Source organism: Nuphar pumila, chromosome 13 (genome assembly GCF_984573655.1).
Source record: "Nuphar pumila chromosome 13, dmNupPumi1.hap1.1, whole genome shotgun sequence".
NCBI lineage: Eukaryota > Viridiplantae > Streptophyta > Magnoliopsida > Nymphaeales > Nymphaeaceae > Nuphar > Nuphar pumila.
Window position 1 is genome coordinate 93,095,401 of NC_143261.1, and position 19,042 is coordinate 93,114,442.

The 19,042-nt window shown below is 40.3% G+C and overlaps 2 pseudogenes; both read right to left on the reverse strand.

Moving 5' to 3' along the window:
- Positions 1-4,342: 4,342 nt before the first annotated feature.
- LOC149819219 (21 kDa protein pseudogene) lies at positions 4,343-4,957 on the reverse strand (annotated as a pseudogene).
- Positions 4,958-14,181: 9,224 nt separating this feature from the next.
- Positions 14,182-14,793, reverse strand: LOC149819220 (21 kDa protein pseudogene; annotated as a pseudogene).
- Positions 14,794-19,042: the final 4,249 nt, after the last annotated feature.

Sequence of the window (19,042 nt, forward strand, 5' to 3'; positions counted from 1 at the left end):
ATTTTGTAACACATCACTGCCGATTAAAAATTAGTCAATTCAGTTCAAAAATTGGAATCGGCCAATTCACTTGAATCATTTTCAGTGTCCGATACTATTCTGGCAACATTGGGTACGTGTGCCACTGTGTTTTATTTGTTCCACCCACCATTTACTTTTCTTTTGTTTTGAAAGGCAAGCTGGGGTTAGGCAAACCCCTACGGGACAACTCTTAAGCCCCATGTGGCAGAGGGATTCGAACCTGGGCCTTCAGCTTGGCACAGGACCCCGCTTACCACCTGAGATACCACCTCGGTACCCACCATTTACTTTGATACATGCTAGCTTTTGAAAACGGTAGGTCCCACTGAAAGGCCAATGCAACTCATGCATGCGCCATTGTTACAAAGGTGGATGGGGTGTGTCAAATCGATGAACGAAGACAAATGGATCAAATGTGTTCCAATCAAGGCGTGTTTCAAATGCGAGACAAATCCTCCCTGGGGGCGGGTTTGTCCCAATAGCCCACTGTGCCACGCTTGAAACTCACAAAGGCGTGGGACAAATGGCCCGACTGGGACTGTTTTGTCCTGAAATTTTGGGATGCAAAAGTCAGACCCTAGCCAGATAGTTTGCATCAGGTTTTGAGGTTTCCTTCGCGGGCGGATGTCGTCCTCAGGGTCTGTCAGAGGTGGACGCCTCACATACACCTAGGCATGGCAGTGGACCGTTTCCACCCCCGCCCCGTTTCAAAATCTCAACCTCCATCCCCGCCCCGTTTCAAAATCTGAACCTCCATCCCCGCACGGGGATGAATTTTAACCTCCACTCCCGTTTCATGTCCTCCATCTCCGGTCCAAACGGGGCGGGGCCGGTTTCCCCTCGGTCTATAGTCATTCCTTAAAGGATTGGGGATGGGGAAAGGCGGGGATTGAGACGGAGACGGGGTGGGGGAAAGTGTAAGTCCATCCCCGTACATCCCCACACGGGGATAGATTTTAACCTTCATCCCGGTTTCATGCCCTTCATCCCCGGTCCAAACGGGGCAAGGCGGGGCCCCGGTATCCCCCGGTCCACTGCCATCCCTACATACTCCTGATGCAAAACACCCTCTTAAAGCGTGTTTGACTGCAATGTTTCTTTGAGGAGATCCAATATGGACATGCAGATCAAAGTATGAGCCAACCCTCATTTAAACATCGGATCTCAAATCCTCATATTTGAGTCCCACTTGGTTTGGCGTAATGGGAGGGGGCCTTGGGGTGCTAGACAAGTGGTCAGTATTCAATTCTCATGGGCGTCAGTTCTTTTCATATAAGAAAGGGTAAGTGTATTATGTCCATTTCTCGGGCCAAAGCAAGGCAACTCTTTGGAGGCAAAGGGTGGGTCACAAGTTTACACCATCAAAAAAAAAAAAAAATCCTCAGGTTTGAGCTCGAAAATGCCCGAAATCCATGAATTTAAATTCGGAGGAGATCTGGTAATTAAAAATCCCTGCTTTTGAAATCCAAGAGATGAGGTAAAGATTGTGAATCAGTTAGTGTAGGCATTTACCATATGACTGGGACTGTATAATCGTGACTCGTGAGCAGCTGGGCTTGTATTATCGGGCATGTCAGGACCACGTGTACGGATATGATGAGTACAAATAGAAATAAAGCTAAGACCACGATACCCCCACGTTGATATCATATATCTAACACAAAAGTTTGGATAATAATTGCTTAATGCCCAAATAGTTACCGATCACCAATCATTCTCACACAAAAATTTGGATTATATATATATAGAGAGAATGGGTGAGTGCTACATGAAATATGCTAAATGATGAAAAGTGTCGGTGTTTTTTTTTGCAGTTTCGATCTCCTAAACGTGTTTGGCATGGTCGATTTACTAGGAATCCATACCTGAATTATGTGTTTTGGATGAAAAAAATGACATTTAGAACCTAAAAAAAATTTACAAGATTTTGGACCCATGATTTTTCTAACATTTTAAAAACCCACACGTGTATGGGAATCAAACACTTCAAGAGCTGTTCCCTATAAAATCAGTTAAATAGATCACATCTGTACGGCCAGAATATAAAAACAAAAACAAAAAAAACTTGAAAAACTCATCTAGCCAGTACCCATTACTCTCTCTCTCTCTCTCTCTCTCTCTATATATATATATATATAAACACCAACCATTTGACCGCCCTATCAAATGTGCCCTTATTATAAAAAAAACCAACCATTCTAACCATTGTTGTCAGCATCGTTGCACTGATTTTGATTCGCAATCATATCTGCAAAGATCGATACGAAACAAGCTGATTCGGCTTATTTTTAATTACTTTTTAAAGATGATCTATAATACTTTTTAATATTTTCCTGACATATGTCATTTGCTGGTTAAAAATTTGCAGATTCAGCTCGATTGTGTTCAGAATCGGTATCGGCAGATTCGCTGAATCATTTTGAAAATCGATTCAGGGTCCCATACGATTCTGAGACGAAAATTTGGACGATACTTCTCTTCACCAAGGCTTGCAATGCCATCAATTTTAAGATCATTACCTATATTTGTTAGCCTTATTGTTTCCACATTTATTTATGTTTTATTTTCTTCTGCAAATACTATACCTCCTTTTTTTCGAGCCAGAATTTGACATAGAGGCATGGATGTGAATGGAGGAGGTTTTACTGAGGTCTCGGTTATCATCTGTTTAAGAGGGGTTGGTAAGCTATTGTAGAACCGACTTGTGTTGGGATGTTGCAAGTTCGAATCCCAATGGTATCATTGTATAACTGGTAGGGGTCTGCCTAACCCCAGCTCGCCAAAAAAAAAAAAGAGTGACTTGAATATGTAGGATGCAGTAATACCAGAATTGACACTTTACCCTCCTAGTACAAGGTGGGCAGATCCAGTGATTGGGGGCCAGTTATAAGTGTTCTCCCCCAACCACTAGCTGCCCCATGCCTAGGGATGCACACGAGCGGGGTTCAAGCTGAGCTTGGTTTGGCTCATGAAGGAAAACAGGTTGTTTAAGCTCGGCTCAAGCTCGAACTAACAACCAGGTTCAGGATCGGCTCGAATCGAGCTCAAGAACTGCTCGGCTGGGCTTGAAATGAAAACCTTTAATTTAAAAATGTTTTTGAAACTTATGTAAAATGTTATTTTGAAATATGCAAACGAACTCAAGTCTCTTCAAAAGATGACAAATGAGTTGTCCACTAAAGTAAGACACATCTTTGTGTTAACAACGTGAACAAAATATATAGATATATAAATATAATTTTTTATATAACTATATGAACCGAGAATAATCGAGCTTATGGACCTTATTCGAGCTCGACTGCCAGTCCAAGCTCGGCCCATTTTATGTGTTCAGAGTTTGAAACCTTGTTCAATCTCGCCTCATTTATTTTTTAAATGAGTCCGAGCTGAGCTTAAACGAGTCAAGCCCGAACTGAGCCCAAGCTAACTTGGCTTCGTTGTGCATCCCTACCCACGCCTCCCCCCCTCCTATTCAAAAGGGTCGAACACCTTACTATGTCTTCGGCCTGACCACACAAACAAGGGCCTACTACTGTCATGGACACCTCTATATAGGAGTTATTTTCATATATAATTCTTGTAAACAATGATTATAGTGGGTTTTAACAAGCACATATATATATATATATATATATATATATATATATATATATATATATATATATATATATATATATATATATATATATATATATATATATATATATATATATATATATATATATATATATATATATGATGTCGGCACCGTAGCAATGCCGGTAGGTCCCAAAGAGCCATTATACTGAACGGTGATAGTGCAATCTTGGCATTTTACAAACTGGGGTAGATACAGAAACTGCAGTTATTTTATACTTTTTATCACTGCCCTTTTTGGGCCAATTGCCCTTGGTGGCATGACCAACAGCATGCACCCTTGAGACATTGTGGTTGTAACATAGTAAAGCAGTAGCAGGATAACAACACAACACAACACAACAGCACCAATAATCACAGACGGTAAAACGAGAAGCAGAGAAAAACGATAACAGGGAGAAAACGATAATGCTAAAGAAACAATAATCTTGTTTCTTACTTTCTTGAATAAACTGCTAAACAATACAGAGTAGATATAGCAAAGAAATACAGAGTAACAAAAGTCTACAGAGTCCCACATTTGGTAATGGATCTGATGGTCTGATGGAGAGTTCGGTGGTTTAGACTACCAGAAAAACGATAATTCAGATTTTGTTATCCGATAATATCAGTAACCACCGAATCAATCTGCTAATAGACAGCAAGAGCATCAAAGGCACCAAACTCTCTCTTTCTCTCTCTCCTTCTAATGGACTCGGCCATGTGTGATACTAGCGGCAAAGCTGTTCAAGAGTGCCAATGAATTGCTAGTCAACCTCTCAAGTTTCCTCATCATCCTCCTAACAGTAAACTTAAGGCTTCCGCTAATGGTTTCGAAGCCGTCGATGCAGGTCTCCTCATTGGTTAACGCCGCGCTCACCCAAGTCTGTATGTTGCTAATCTGAAACCTCAAATTGCTCTTGCCTAGGCGCCTGAATTCCCTCATAGATTTCTTCATCTGATAAAGAGAGTCCTCAACATTATCTATACAGTCTCTAATGGCCCCTGCTTCTCTTGCACTTATAGACGCCAACGGCATCAGCGAGATCGTCGTCAGTGTCCTGTTGACATGGAATAGGCTTACACCCAGAGCAGTATGGGCTAGCCTCAATGAGCTGCTGTTGATCTTGCTAGCAAAAACCTTCAGGGAGTTGAAGCAGAGCCTGGGATACAGGGTAACAGTGCAAGAGGCTTTGATGAAATCTGTACTGTTCTGAGTATGGTTGAACACGGTAGCCCCATAGGCCAACACTAGATTTGTAGTAGTGAAGATGATGATGGAGAATATGATTGCAGATCTAGAGAAAGAGAGGAAATTCATTATGTTTCTTCTTTTCTCCTTTCACTGTAAGGAGAGGGTTATATATTGTGTGATGAGGTAGTTGGGCTGGAATTTTCTAGCTTCCAAGTTGTCACTAGCAAAATTAACTTGACTAAAATTTCTTTGAATTAATGGGAGGACCTACTGGACCTGCTTTCACAGGACAGTACTCATTAGTCATTTTCTCCATTTTTTTTTGCAGTGGGTGATGTGAGGGTGGTATGTTGGGGTAACAGAACCTACTATCATGCTTCTTTTTTTCGTGTTACAGGCGAACAAACCACACTCAGGATCGGAGACCTGGCCATGTTGGTCTTAGCTTGCTATACTTATGGTCGCCATCCCAAAGGTGCAAGACTCAATGGTTGCCCTCATTGACCTCCTAGGAGCTTTGCGTTGCGGAAGCGGGTGCCCACACGGGGATTCAAACTCGAGGTAGGGAGTCTGGATCGGTTGCAATATGATTGCACAAAAATTTGTGCATTAAGCACCCCCATCACCCTCTATCAGGTCTTGGGTCCCACACCTGACAGACCCTGTCCCCAAGATGGACGGTGATCAGATGCTTAATGCAGAAATATTTGTGCAATCGTATTGCACATGATCTTTTCGCATCCATGAGCTGGGACCATGTGGGTAACCCTTATTGGTTCATTTGTCCTACTTTGTGGCTATTGAAGCCAACTGCAAAGTCATACTTGGCTCATACACAGTAACCCAACTTAATGCCTTGCTTTGTCACACAGTAACCCAACTTAGTTAATGCCTTGCTTTGTCACACAGTAACCCAACTTAGTTAATGCCTTGCTTAGTCTTGTCTTAACTCATGATGACGATCTAGGTTCAGGAGATGCAAAATAGTCTCCTTTGACTTCGTTGGCATTCATTAATGCTTGGTTCGATATGACCATGAAGCTGTTTGAGAGTGACTTGAGGCATAGCTAGGCTAGCTTAATTAGATCTTGACTCAGCCTAGACAGCTTTTGCTTCAAGTCTTAATATGTTAGAACTAGGACCAGCCCTGTGGTGGTTGCATGATTTTAAGGGGGTCCTTTCGGTGATGTTGCTGGCAAAAGAAAATGGTGTGAACGACTAGCTTTTACTTGAAGCAATAGAAAGGTAGGTAGGTATTAAAAGATTGGTTTCATCCTTATGTTTGGTTAGGGGAGCGTGTCATTGGTGCTATTGTTCAACCACATGGGCCTAACGTGGGACTACCCCCACTCACACTGACAAAAAAAAAAGGCTAATTTCTTTTTTTTGATGGAAAATAGCCCTATAATCAGATGTTGCTGCTATATTAATCTGAACCAATGTTATCAGTATCGGCCGTTACACATCGTATCGGAAGAAATTCGATATTCTGCACCTGAATCAGCTGTTTTTTAATAAATGTGAAAAATACTTTTTAAATATTAGTTTAAAATTATTTTAATGGTTTTAACAAGTGTCACATTATGATTGATGCATAATGATTTATTATTATTTTTGGGCCAATACAGAATGATTTAGTTGAGTATCGCTATGGGCCGATACAGCTGAATTCGGTTGCCCAACGATTCAGGGCCTATATCGATACTGACAACATTGATCTGAACCGGTCTACTGAGTGGGCGTTTGATTGCATAGACAGCATTGTCTCCGGGTCACTGCTGTCCGTGCCTAAAGCAATCATGGGATGCACGGGAACACCTGCAACATGGCATCCCGTGCATCCAGCGGCATACCTTTTAGGTGTCCCACCACTCCCCTTAGAACAATGGCGTCTGGAACGCCTGGGACAAAAACCCAAAAAAAAGGAAAGAGGAGGGGAACACCTGAAACAAAAACCTGACTGTTTCAAGGCGACTCTGAGCCTGGCCAGCAGTGTCCAAACAGGACTGTTTTACACAGTTCTGTCCTTGCAATAAAAAAGTCCTCTAGAACTAACACATACACTAGCATGCATGTGTGTGTACAATTTCCTTTTGTTCGAAAAAAAAAGTATGTGAAACAAGCATAATTTGGTAATTTTACAAAACATATATTTCTCTTATTATTTTTATTTTTGTTTTGTCCGTTAATGTTTTAACTTTATAAGCTATTAAAGAAGGTTTTATGCCATGTCCTTAATTGTAGGATTAGGTGTTTGCGTGTTTTAAATGAACGTTCTTGCTTAACACTGAATTTAATGGAGCTTTTTGGATTTAAAATGCAAATAACCAATTACCATTTAACCAGAGTACTCAGCCCTTTGAGATCTGATTAGCTGAATGGATTGGATCTGGTTTTAGCTTTTCGGATCCAAGTCTGATTACCAATGTATTGTCCATTCAATAAGCATGAGTAGTAGCAAACTGGATACATTGCATCTACCCGAATCCGGCACGTTTATATCCTACCCATGCAGCATGTATATAGGCAGTACAATATAATACATGATCTACTTGGAGCATTTATTGGAACAAGGTATCCTCAACTCATCTGTCTCTCAGTGTAAGCCAAGACGGTGCAGGTCATATTTGTATCAAACTAACGTGCAGACCACTTTGTGTGGCCAAGAGCAACTTTTTTCAATAATATTTAGGGATGGCAATGGACGGGGGGTAAACGCCCCGCCTTGCCCCGTTAGGACAGGATATGAAGGACATGAAATGAGAATGGAGGGCATGAAACGGGGATGAAGGTTAAAATCAAAATCCGTGTGGGGATGGACTTACGCTTTCTCGCACCCCGCCCTGTGCCGTCCTATCCCCAATCCTTCTTTAGGGATGACAATGGACCGAGGGGAAACAGGACCCCACCCTACCTCACCCCGTTTAGACCGGGGATAGAGGACATGAAACAGGATGGAGGCAGGATGAAAGTTAAAATCAAAACCCGTGATGGGATGGAGGGCAGGATTTTGAGGCGGCGCGGGGGTGGGAGACCTTGTTTCCGCCCTGGTCTACTGGCATCTCGTTTTTCAGATCACACAGTTTCACAATCAACAGCATGATATATTAATCGAATCCTTCGGTTCTGAACCCGGGAAGTGGGGACCAAACCCTGTTAACAAGTCCAACAATTACCATCATATATAAAGATTTTGCACACAACCTCTATAGAGATTCTTGTTGTTATAATAACCAAAAGATTTTTTTAACAACTCCATAAAATCTTTGATGCTTATCAACCTTTGGAATGCATCCCATGAAAAAGCAGGCATTGTCAGCAAGATGGCTACTGTGGCTGTCAAAGTTACACATCTTAGTCTTCTAATTAATGCAGCATGGCATGGCTCTTTTGTTCATATGTATGAGCATATGGTTACTTTGCTAACACGACTCTTTCTTTAATCAGATACACTTGTATTGATGGGTGATTCAGATTGCTAATAGACATCAATTGTTACGTGTTGGGATTTGCGAGTTTAGCATTAATAGGTGTTGTAATGAATATTTGTCATGTCAATTTCTCTTGGTAGTAATGAACAGGAAAATAATTAAAAACAAAAAACAAAAATGTAGATCTGATCCTAGTTTCAATCAGGTTCGATCACTACCAACGAGGCCTCCGCTTGTTTGGTACGAGCTGTTAGTGCAAGTCACCGTGTTGGGACGTTGCAATTTCAAAACACAATGGTATGTTGTGCAACTGGTGGGGGTCTGCCTTAACCCATGCCTATACAAAAAAAATATCAGGTTCGACAACCAATATTTTGGCCATTTATCCAGAAAAGTGAGATAATCTAGGAAATTGCCTTGGATTACAATGCACTCTTCACAATCCTTTATTTTAGGATGTGGGTGCATGTCAGCTGTGGGGCCCAACAGAAGATGAAGGGCAGATCAGGTTCAGCAGTCCAATAAATTTTCAAGGTGATTGCACCTGATGTGGTATCTGAAGGGAGGGGGAAGGAGGGTTTGTGGGGTTGATTTATTTTATTTTTACTTTTATTAAGAGAAACCGCCCCAGGCGATCCTAGCTAGGTTGGCTCAGCCTGCCATGCTAATGATCGTTGTCTATACAACAACAACAACAAGTACGCCTTCATCCCAAAATAATTGGGGTCGGCGATATGAACCAAATAAGAAAATCATTCTGAGTCTTTCACATGAATCCTTCTCCTCCAATCATTTCTATCCAAAGTCATGTCGTCGGTGAGGTTCAAAGCATTCACATCATTTCCTATCATTTCCATCCAAGTCTTCTTAGGCTTACCCCGACCTCTTTTAACTAATATATTTTTTCATTTCTCCATCCTTCTAACTGGAGCATCATTAGACCTTCGTCGAATATGTCCAAACCACCGTAAACGATTCTCCCTCATCTTATTTTTAATGGATGCAACGCCTACCTTCTTACGTATCTCATCGTTTGAATCTTATCTTTTATTGTATTTTCACACATCTATCGAAGCATACGCATCTCAGCTACACTCATTTTTTGAATATGATGTCTTTTGGCAGCCCAACATTCCGTACCATATAGTAAAGCGGGCTTAATTGTCATCCTATAAAACTTTTTCTTCAACCGCAATGACATTTTACGATCGCACAACACTCTAGTTGCATTTTTCCATTTCATCCACCCAACCTTTATTCTATGATTTACATCTCCATTAATTTCTCCAACCTTTTGAATGATAGATCCCAAATATTTGAAACAGTCATCCACCGGTATTTCTTGCTCACCAAGCTTCACTACACTCCCATCACTACTTTGTTGCTTACTAAACCGACATTCCATATATTTTGTCTTACTCTTACTCAACTTAAAACCTCCTGCTTCCAATGTCTATCTCCATAATTCTAATTTAGCATTAACCCCAGCTCTAGACTCATCAATCAAAACAATATCATCAGCAAACAACATACACCACGACACATTTTCTTGAATTGATCTCGTAAGCTCATCCATCACTATAGCAAATAGTAAAAGGCTTAATGCAGATCCTTGATGTAACCCAACCATTATAGGAAAATTGGTTGTCACCCCTCCACAAGCGCAGACATTGGTTACTACTCCTTCGTACATATCTTTAATTATACTAATGTACTTGAAAGAAACACCTTTCTTCATCATTGTCCGCCAGAGAACATCCCTAGGTACTCTATCGTATGCCTTCTCCAAATTAATAAAAATCATATGCAAATCTTTGTTCCTCTCTCTAAATCTCTCAATAAGTTGTCTAAGAAGATGTGTAGCTTTCATAGTTGATCTTTCAGGCATAAAACCAAATTGATTCTCCGATATCATGACAACCTTCCTCAACCTATACAATGATCGTTGTCTATGTTGGCATAAAATTTTGAGATCTTATCCATGGAGTCACCCAGCTCCGGCTTATGCAGGGGTGGCACCCATGGGATTTGAACCTAGACTGTCCGTCAAACGGGTTTGGTCTTGTTTTATTTAGACAACATAAACAAATATATGCTTTTTTAGTAAGGTACGAAATGTAATGTCAAATATTCGATAGGATTCTACACGATCTATATTTTGGTTACTTTTTTTCATTCAAGTAACGGATTCTACCAAACACCCCCAAGGATTTTTTTTTTCCAGACGGGTGTAGCAAAAAAAAAAAAATTGGTGTGATGGTCGGGGGTTTGGGGGCAGCGATTTTTTTTTTGAGATAAAATAAAAAATGGCTACAATCATTAATAAAAATCCATTTCATATGGACAAATCAAACTATTTGCTGCAGTCAGGGCTGGGCTAGGACTGGGCTAAACAAATGGATAAAAATCTATTTCATACGGAATCAGGGCTGGGCTTTTAATTTTTTTTTTTTTTACAGGACTGGGCTACAGCCCAGTCCTGCCCCCCCCCCACAGCTCTGCCTCTGACCCCAGGGTATTGAACTTGTGACGTTTCTTCACATTGTGACCTAGGAAACAACCCTTTAGCCAACAGGGTGAGGCCCTCGTTGGGCGATCATGGTTCAGCTCTTTTTTGTGTCCCACACTATTGGCAGTTACAATATTGGAGATAAATAAGATGACCCGATTAAGACCCGGGTGTAGTTTGTGAAAATTTATACCACACCCAGACCCGACCCGAGTTCCAATTAAAACCCACAAATTTTCATTGTAAAAATGATAAAAAATATGGTTATACCGGGTTTGACCCGGGTTTGGTTCATGTAGTTTTTATTGGATCTGGGTATGATTTTTTTTATAGTCGATCCAATTAAACTGGGTCCGGACCTAATACTACACTAAAAAATCTGGTCCAAATCTGGTTCTACCTGGGTTCGAACCAAACCCAACACGTTGACACCCTTAGTCCCAACACAAGGTTACGTGCACCAGCCTTAGGGCCTACGCTTAGCATCAACTTATGCAAGAGGATATAACACCCACAAAATTTGAGGTGGATGGGGCTCCCATTATTTTGACTCAAGGAATCCACAGCCCACAACTATTTGAGGAAATGTATTCTGTGCACTTCCCTTCTCACACTTTATGTGGAAACGGGGGGGGCTATATTTCTTGTAACTTAGAAAGCAGAAATCTTGATTCCATTAAATGGTTGAAACCTTCAGGTTGAGGACATGACCCACTTAGCCTTATGGGTGGCAATTATGATAAAGCAACAGCAGCCCCGTGCGCCAATGGGATTCGATACTGTAAACATGAAAATTTGACTGTGATGTTTAGGAGTGGATGACAACTTTGGTAATAAGTAGGAAAATTAATACCTTATGATGAACTACTAGAGGCCATGCAATACGTCCATTGCGACATCAGATTAGACATGATATTTTTCTTCCATCAGCTTCATTGATTAGGGATGACAGTGGACTGGGCCGGGGCCGGGGCCGGGGCCGGGGCGGGGGACAAGGGCTCCACTCCCGCCCCGTCTCAAAATCCTGCCCTCTATCCCCACACAGGTTTTTATTTTAACCTCCATCTCCGTTTCATATGTTTCATCCTCAGTCCAAACGGGCCCCGTTTCCCTCTGTTCATTGCCATGCTTAAAGAAGGATTGGGGACGGGGCAAGGTGGGGATCGGAATGGGGATGGGGACGGGGCGGAGCGGGAGAAAGCGTAAGTCCATCCCCGTACGGGTTTTGATTTTAACCTCCATCGCGGCCTCCATCCCCATTTCATGTCTTCCATCCCCGATCCAAACGGGGCGGGACCCTGTTTCCCCTTTCCACTGCCATCCCTATCATTGATACAAAACCCTCTGTGGTGTATACTTGAGAAGCAAATGGCCCACTTTCTTGCTCCTTGCCCGGTCCATAAACCCTTTTAAGTAAGCATATGTGAATTTTGTAAATCATATCGCCATATATTAGTGATATTTTGAAATTATCATAATATATCAAATTTGAGAAAAAATCAAAATTGTAACATATTTAAAATGCCATGATTTATCCTGATATCAACAGTTTTTATCATTTTACAATTTTGATAATTTTATAGATTTTCTTATTTTTTTAAGTTTGAGAAACAAAATTTTGAAATTTATTGTGAAATTTTCCGTCATAGACGAAAAAAAAAACACTACCAAGACCTCTGTAAATTTAAATGGAATGCGCAGTATATAGTGCATACTTTCTTATTAGTTCACTCTATCTCCGTGGTCATACCCTTCATTGGGGTTTAATTTCTTTAAGTTGTTTTCATCAAATCAGACCTTACAGATGTGATCTACACCATTGATTTTGTGAATATCAACATTTGAATAATTGGAATCCAACTTGCGTGCTGGATTTTTTGGCGATTCATAAATCAATGGTTGAAAAGACATGAAAATGTGTGATTTAAAAATTCATATTTGTCGTTGAGAAAACTATGATCCAAGAGATGATTCTTATTAAATTGACCATGCTGAATCTTCCTACTGTGTTACATTTGACCAAAACAACTTGCATTAATAAAATTTCAAAGACAGTACCATGATAGGAGATGACATAGGGGATGAATATGTAGAACTGAATTTCTTTCTCATACGTGAGTTAAATACAAATTGGTTTCACTCATCCCCTATCTCATCAGAATCTTCATACCCCACCGGATTCCATTGATTCAACGTGATCTACATCATCTATTTAGTGAATATCAGCATTTAAATTGCTGAAATCCGACTTGTGAAAATGATTTTTGTGGCCATTCAAAAATCAACAGTTGTCAAAACACAAAATTTTGTGATTTAAAAAACATATTTTTTCATTAAAAATACTATTCAAAGGACTATTCCCAATAAATCAACCATGTTGAATCCATCTATAGGGTCAGATTTGATCAAAACAACTTGCATCATAAGATTTAAGACGGGTACGAAGATGAGGGATGACATAAGAGATGAGTGGAACCTATCCAACTAGAGTTATATCCTTTCCTTTTCGGGCGTGCTTCCTTTTGTCTCTTAAAAAAAAAAATCTTATATTATAGCACACAATTATATGGTAAGTTATACAAGTTGGCTTCTTCAATTGGGTGTTTTCCATAATCAGTTTTTCTCTTTTTTCTTTGGATACAAAAAGAAATATCAACAACTCGAACTTGGTTCAACTTTCCAGAGAGCCTCCATTTTAATAGGCAACTAACTGAAAAGCTGTGTCATAAAGATTCGTAGACTCGAGGACGCAGGATTCAGATTCTATTTTTTTTTATAAAAAATGGGACACAAGGACATAGATTTTTTATTTTTTAATCAATAAAAAACTATTTTTGAATATTTTAACATTAAAAATGACCTTATTATTGAAATAAAATTAATGTTTAAAATATTATTTAAAAATATAAAAATACAGCCGTACGTGTCATCGTGTCAGAGCGTGTCCGCGGGTGTCACTAGGGACACAGCCAAAATGGCGTGCCCCGTGACATAGCTGCAAAGTGTGCCATGTAGTAGGGCCCTTCCGTGTATCCTCTCTGTTTAGCCTATTATAATGGATTACTGCCAAGAGTTTCTCTACTTATGAACATCAAACACGCAATTATTTAAGGTCATCTAGGAAGTTGAGGACAACCACACAAGGCTGATGCTTATAACTTAATTAAGACCTCTTTGTTTGTGAGTGGTCTATGTGAGTATGACCCACAATCGTGAAAAGAACAGAAAAAGGAAGGACACCAAAATGTAAAATCCTTCCATGCATATATTGTCTAACATTTCATTTACATATCACATTGGATACATAATTCTAAGAGAGAGAGAGAGAGAGAGAGAGAGAGAGAGAGAGGTAAATCACTAGCTAACATTGAAAGTAGAACACTTAACCAAGCGGTGGTACAGGTTGGTGTTCATGGTAGAATTCCCTCAGTGTGAGATAGCTGATTAATGAAATCCAAGGCATTGCTGGTCAACTGAGCCATTCTTGTGATACTTGCCCGGACTTCCTCCTTGACTGGACCGTTCATGGCTTTTCCAGCGAACCCATCGGTGCACGTGTCCTCATCGGTAAGGGCCGCGCTCACCAATGTCTGCAGGTCATTCATCTCCAACCCCGAGACTGTTTTGTTAAGTTGCTCCATATCTCTAAGTGATTGCTTTAGCATGTCTATGGACTCAGCCACATTCTCAACACAGTCTTTCATGACCCTAATCTCTCTATGGTTCAATGAACCCTTGGCAATTGTTTCTAGTTTCGACATCTTGGCTGACATGGTACGATCTGTATCTAGGCTCACCATGAGTGCTGCATGAGCCAACTCTCTTGTGCTGTTTTGGACTTGGCTAGCATAGTTCTCTAGTGAGCTGAGGCACACCCTAGGATAACGGGTTGTCCTACAAGAACTCATAATGAAGTTTGTGCTAGCTTGAAGGTGTATTCTATGTGTGGCAGCAGCAGCACATACAAGTGAGGCAAGAATCATGAGGTAGGAGAAGAGTATGGTTGGGAGCAAACAAGCCATGCTCATAGTATATGTGTCTTGGTGGGAAATGTTGGAGAAACTCTGTGTGTGTGTGCGCGCGCTTCTATTTTTATGTTTTGCGTTCGTGCTTTTGGCCCTTTGTTTGCCCTTTGTTTTGAGTCTTTTTTTTTTTTTGTCGGGCTCAACTTTTTGTTGATCCCCTGCCTTAGTAATGTTGATGTTTCTCTCTCTCTCTCTAACTCTCTGGCCCGGATGCTAAGGATAAGTTTAAATAGAGTTTAGCCGGATTGGAGTTTCCTACCTTCTAACGTAATCAGAGAAAATGACCAAAGTGAGAAACCTGAGTGATAGTGGGACCTACAAGTCGTCTTCTGCAGAATCATGTGCTCCTCATGTTGTGTGGCATTATTTACAGTTACCATATATTGATGGGGTTAAAAGTAAAACTGAAGGACTTGGTACTGTAATCACTTGTGATATATATCAGTATGAATCAAGCATTCTAGGCCCCTGATGATCCAGCCAGTGACTCAGCCAACTCCAACCAATGGCCAAGCCGAGCAAACCATTCCACGTTTACCTAGCCTTTTACCATGTGTTAATTGACCAACTCATGCTTCGGTGCACTTTGGACTGCATACCACTTGGCTTAGCTTTCTTTGACAGCCTGAGATGGGCACAATTTTTTTTTTTTTATAACCCGAAGAAACTGTACCCAGCACCAAGACCAGGTCCCGCTGGCTCAGCCTGCTATATCTACTGTCGTGCTGGAGGCATAAATCCAAGGGTAGGACTCCCGTCCCCGGAGCCTATGCTGGGTGATGCCTTGTGCAGATCAAACCTTGACTGCCCGTCTAGCGGCCAAGGCCCCACCTCACTGCACCAACCCCCCTTGGGGCATCTGAGAAAGGCACAACTTGCCTGTCTTGACTTAGTCGCAAGTTTTTGGTGACGACCGAAACATAGCTAGACCTAAAACTTGCATGTACGTGGTCAAGTATGGTAAGAAATTTTCTCACTCTGGTTAACCAAGGTGACTGATTTGTACAAATTGGTGGTGGTTAAGGCAGAATCCACACCAAATAAGACCACCCCCTGCTGCACTGGTGACACTACAACAGAGCAGTAGATTAGCGACGACCACCTTTCGTCGCTAATCCGTCGCTAATCCGTCGCTAACCATGTTAGCGACGGATTAGCGACAACGCGGCGACAGTATGCTTACGTCGCGAATATTTCGACGCTAACTGGCGACGGAATTATTCCGTCGCCAAGTCCGTCGCTAATTGCGACGGAATAACGAGCGCTATATTCCGTCGCCAATCCGCCGGTACTAAACGGCGACCACGGCGTGGCGACGGATTTAATTCCGTCGCTAGATTAATATGAATAGCGACGGAATCATCCGTCGCTAATCCGTCGCAAAAACGAAAAAAAATAAAAAAAAAATTATTTAAAAATTAATTACGGAGAACTGTACAATTTATATTTCCTGTACAATTTATATTTCCTGTAAATAAAAAACAAACCACACAAAAAAATTCATATAACAAGTATCTATAATAATTAATCGTTCCACCTTAAAACTAAGAAGTTTAATTATTTACAATTCAACAATTACAATTAGGAAAAATAAAAAAAATAGAACTTCTTCAACACAGTCCTCTAATCATCGCCAAGATTTTGTGCGTCTTCTTGTTCATTGTCTTTATCTGTCCCTTCAGCTCCACTACCCTGATTATCGCTAGCAGCCTACACAAGAAAAGAACAGTCAGTATTGATAAACAAAATATAATGAAATAAATTACACACTATATGTGATTCTATCATGTGCTCATGTGTGATCTAAGGCAATAAAAAAACTCTATATGTGATTCTATCATGCTCATATGTGTGCTAAGGCAGTCAAAAAATTGAATATGTGATTATAGCATGTTCATATGTGTTCTAAGGCATATAAAAAAACTCTATATGTGATTCTACCATGCTCAGATGTGCTTTAAGGCAAGCAAAAAACTATATATGTGATTCGATCATGCTCGTATGTGTGCTAAGGCAGTAAAAAAATTGAATATGTGAATATAGCATGCTCATATGTGCTCTAAGGCAGGCAAAGCCAAAAATTTTATATGTGATTCTATCATAAATGATATATAACATGTTCATATGTGTTCTAAGGCAGTTAAGAAACTCTATATGTTATTATAGCATGTTCATATGTGTGCTAAGGCAGTCAAAAAACAGAATATGTGATTATAATATGCTCATATGTGTTCTTAGGCAGTAAAAAAACTGAATATGTGATTATAGCATGCTTATGTGTTCTAATGCAATCAAAAAAACTTTATATGTGATTCTATCATGCTCATATGTGCTCTAAGACAGACAAAAAGTTAAATATATATATATGTGATTCTATCATGCTCATATGTGTGCTAAGGCAGTAAAAAAATTGAATATGTGATTATAGCATGTTCATATGTGTTCTAAGGCATCTAGAAAAACTCTATATGTGATTCTACCATGCTCAGATGTGCTTTAAGATAGTCAAAAAAACTATATATGTGATTATACCTGAGAGGGACCTGGAATCGAAGATCCCCTATCCTGAACAGCGGCCTTGATCTCATTTCGGAGAAAGGGGGCGACGGTGTATTGGAAGTAGTTATTCAGTGATTCATTAATGATCTCGCGTACATCATCACCGGAAAGAATAGTCGGCTGCTTGGAGCTTATGTCGGCGCAAGAAGTTGGTGAGCCGTAACTGGAAGAACCAATAACTGGTGAAGTGTTCATATTACTCCCAAACCCGAACACGCGACCTTTTTTGGGTTCACCTGCTGCAGTCACCCATGCTGTAGGATCAAATGATGGATGCTGAGTAGCGTCTTCACCATATCGCTCTACCATTTGTTGCTCATATGCCTCCTACAAAATAATGTTTAAAGTATTCATTAATAATTAATGATAACATTATGATGACTTGCATATATATTGCAATGATTATTAATAGAATTAATACATACCGTTGTCGTTCTCGCCTTCTCTGATACGAAGACTCCCGTGGTCTTCCGTTTATGTGTTTCTACAAACACATCCTTATATGGTACACTGCCTCCTTTTTCTGCTTCCTGCGAAGTTAAATGACAAAAGATTTAGTACACAAATTTGCAACTATACTTATAAAATTAATATTATATATTGATGAGTTACCATTTTCTTTAGGTGGCTCCCAAATGTCTTAGATCCACCTGTGTGTAGATGGGCTTCGGGCATCTTCGATCGATTTTGTGAAGCCTTCGCAGAGCGATTTTTAAATGCATCTCCCGCCCACATATCGCACATTTCATCCCAGTAATCTCTCCTGATAGTAATAGGACCATGGCCCTTCCACAGTAATGGATCATCTACTACGCCAGATGCTTTTTTTGCTGCAGTCTTCATAGTGTGCAGCATGTCTGCAAATCGATTGGCAGCCACCTTCTGCCACACCTTCCTTGCATCATTTTCTTCCACCGTAGTTGCAAAGCGATTCGAAGCCTACAAATATTTTCAGAAAGTTAGTAGACATTGCTTAAATAAATTAAATATGAAACACATTAACTATGAGGAACAACTGTATACCATGAATGAGGACCACAATCTGTCTAATACCTCCTTTGGGTACTCTTTCCATTGAGCAACTGGTCCTGGTAGATGTTGAAGAAGTGAATTCCTAATCTCCCGTACTACTTCTTGTGGCTCAAACCTCGTGCTGCACATGAATTGTTACACAGTAAATATCAATATAAAATATTTAAAAGATATGCAATAATTGAAAACAAAATACTTACGGTCGATTATCGATATACACTATTCGAATGAGTCTTCTTGTGCCAGCCTGTGAAGACCCTGTTTCCTGTGTTGGCTGTTGACTTGTGCGATCAACTGGTGTAGGTGGGTCGTATACAGGCGCAACATCATCTGTAAAAAAATACACACCAAGTTCTCAGAATGTGCATTTGAACTAATCAAGCATCTAATTAGTTATATGATATACCTATCACAGGAGCCCGTGAAGATGAAGGTTGAGCCTGGCTACTACTGGATGAGCGACCACTATAACCTCCACGAACCATATTCTAACAAATAACATATGTCATACAATACATTCAAATAATTCACATCAAGTATTACAATGCATTCAAGTCATTCACATCAAGCATTGCAATGCATTCAAATAATTCAAATCATTGACATCAAGTATTGCACTAATTCAAATCATTCGTTAATTGCATAAATTATAATA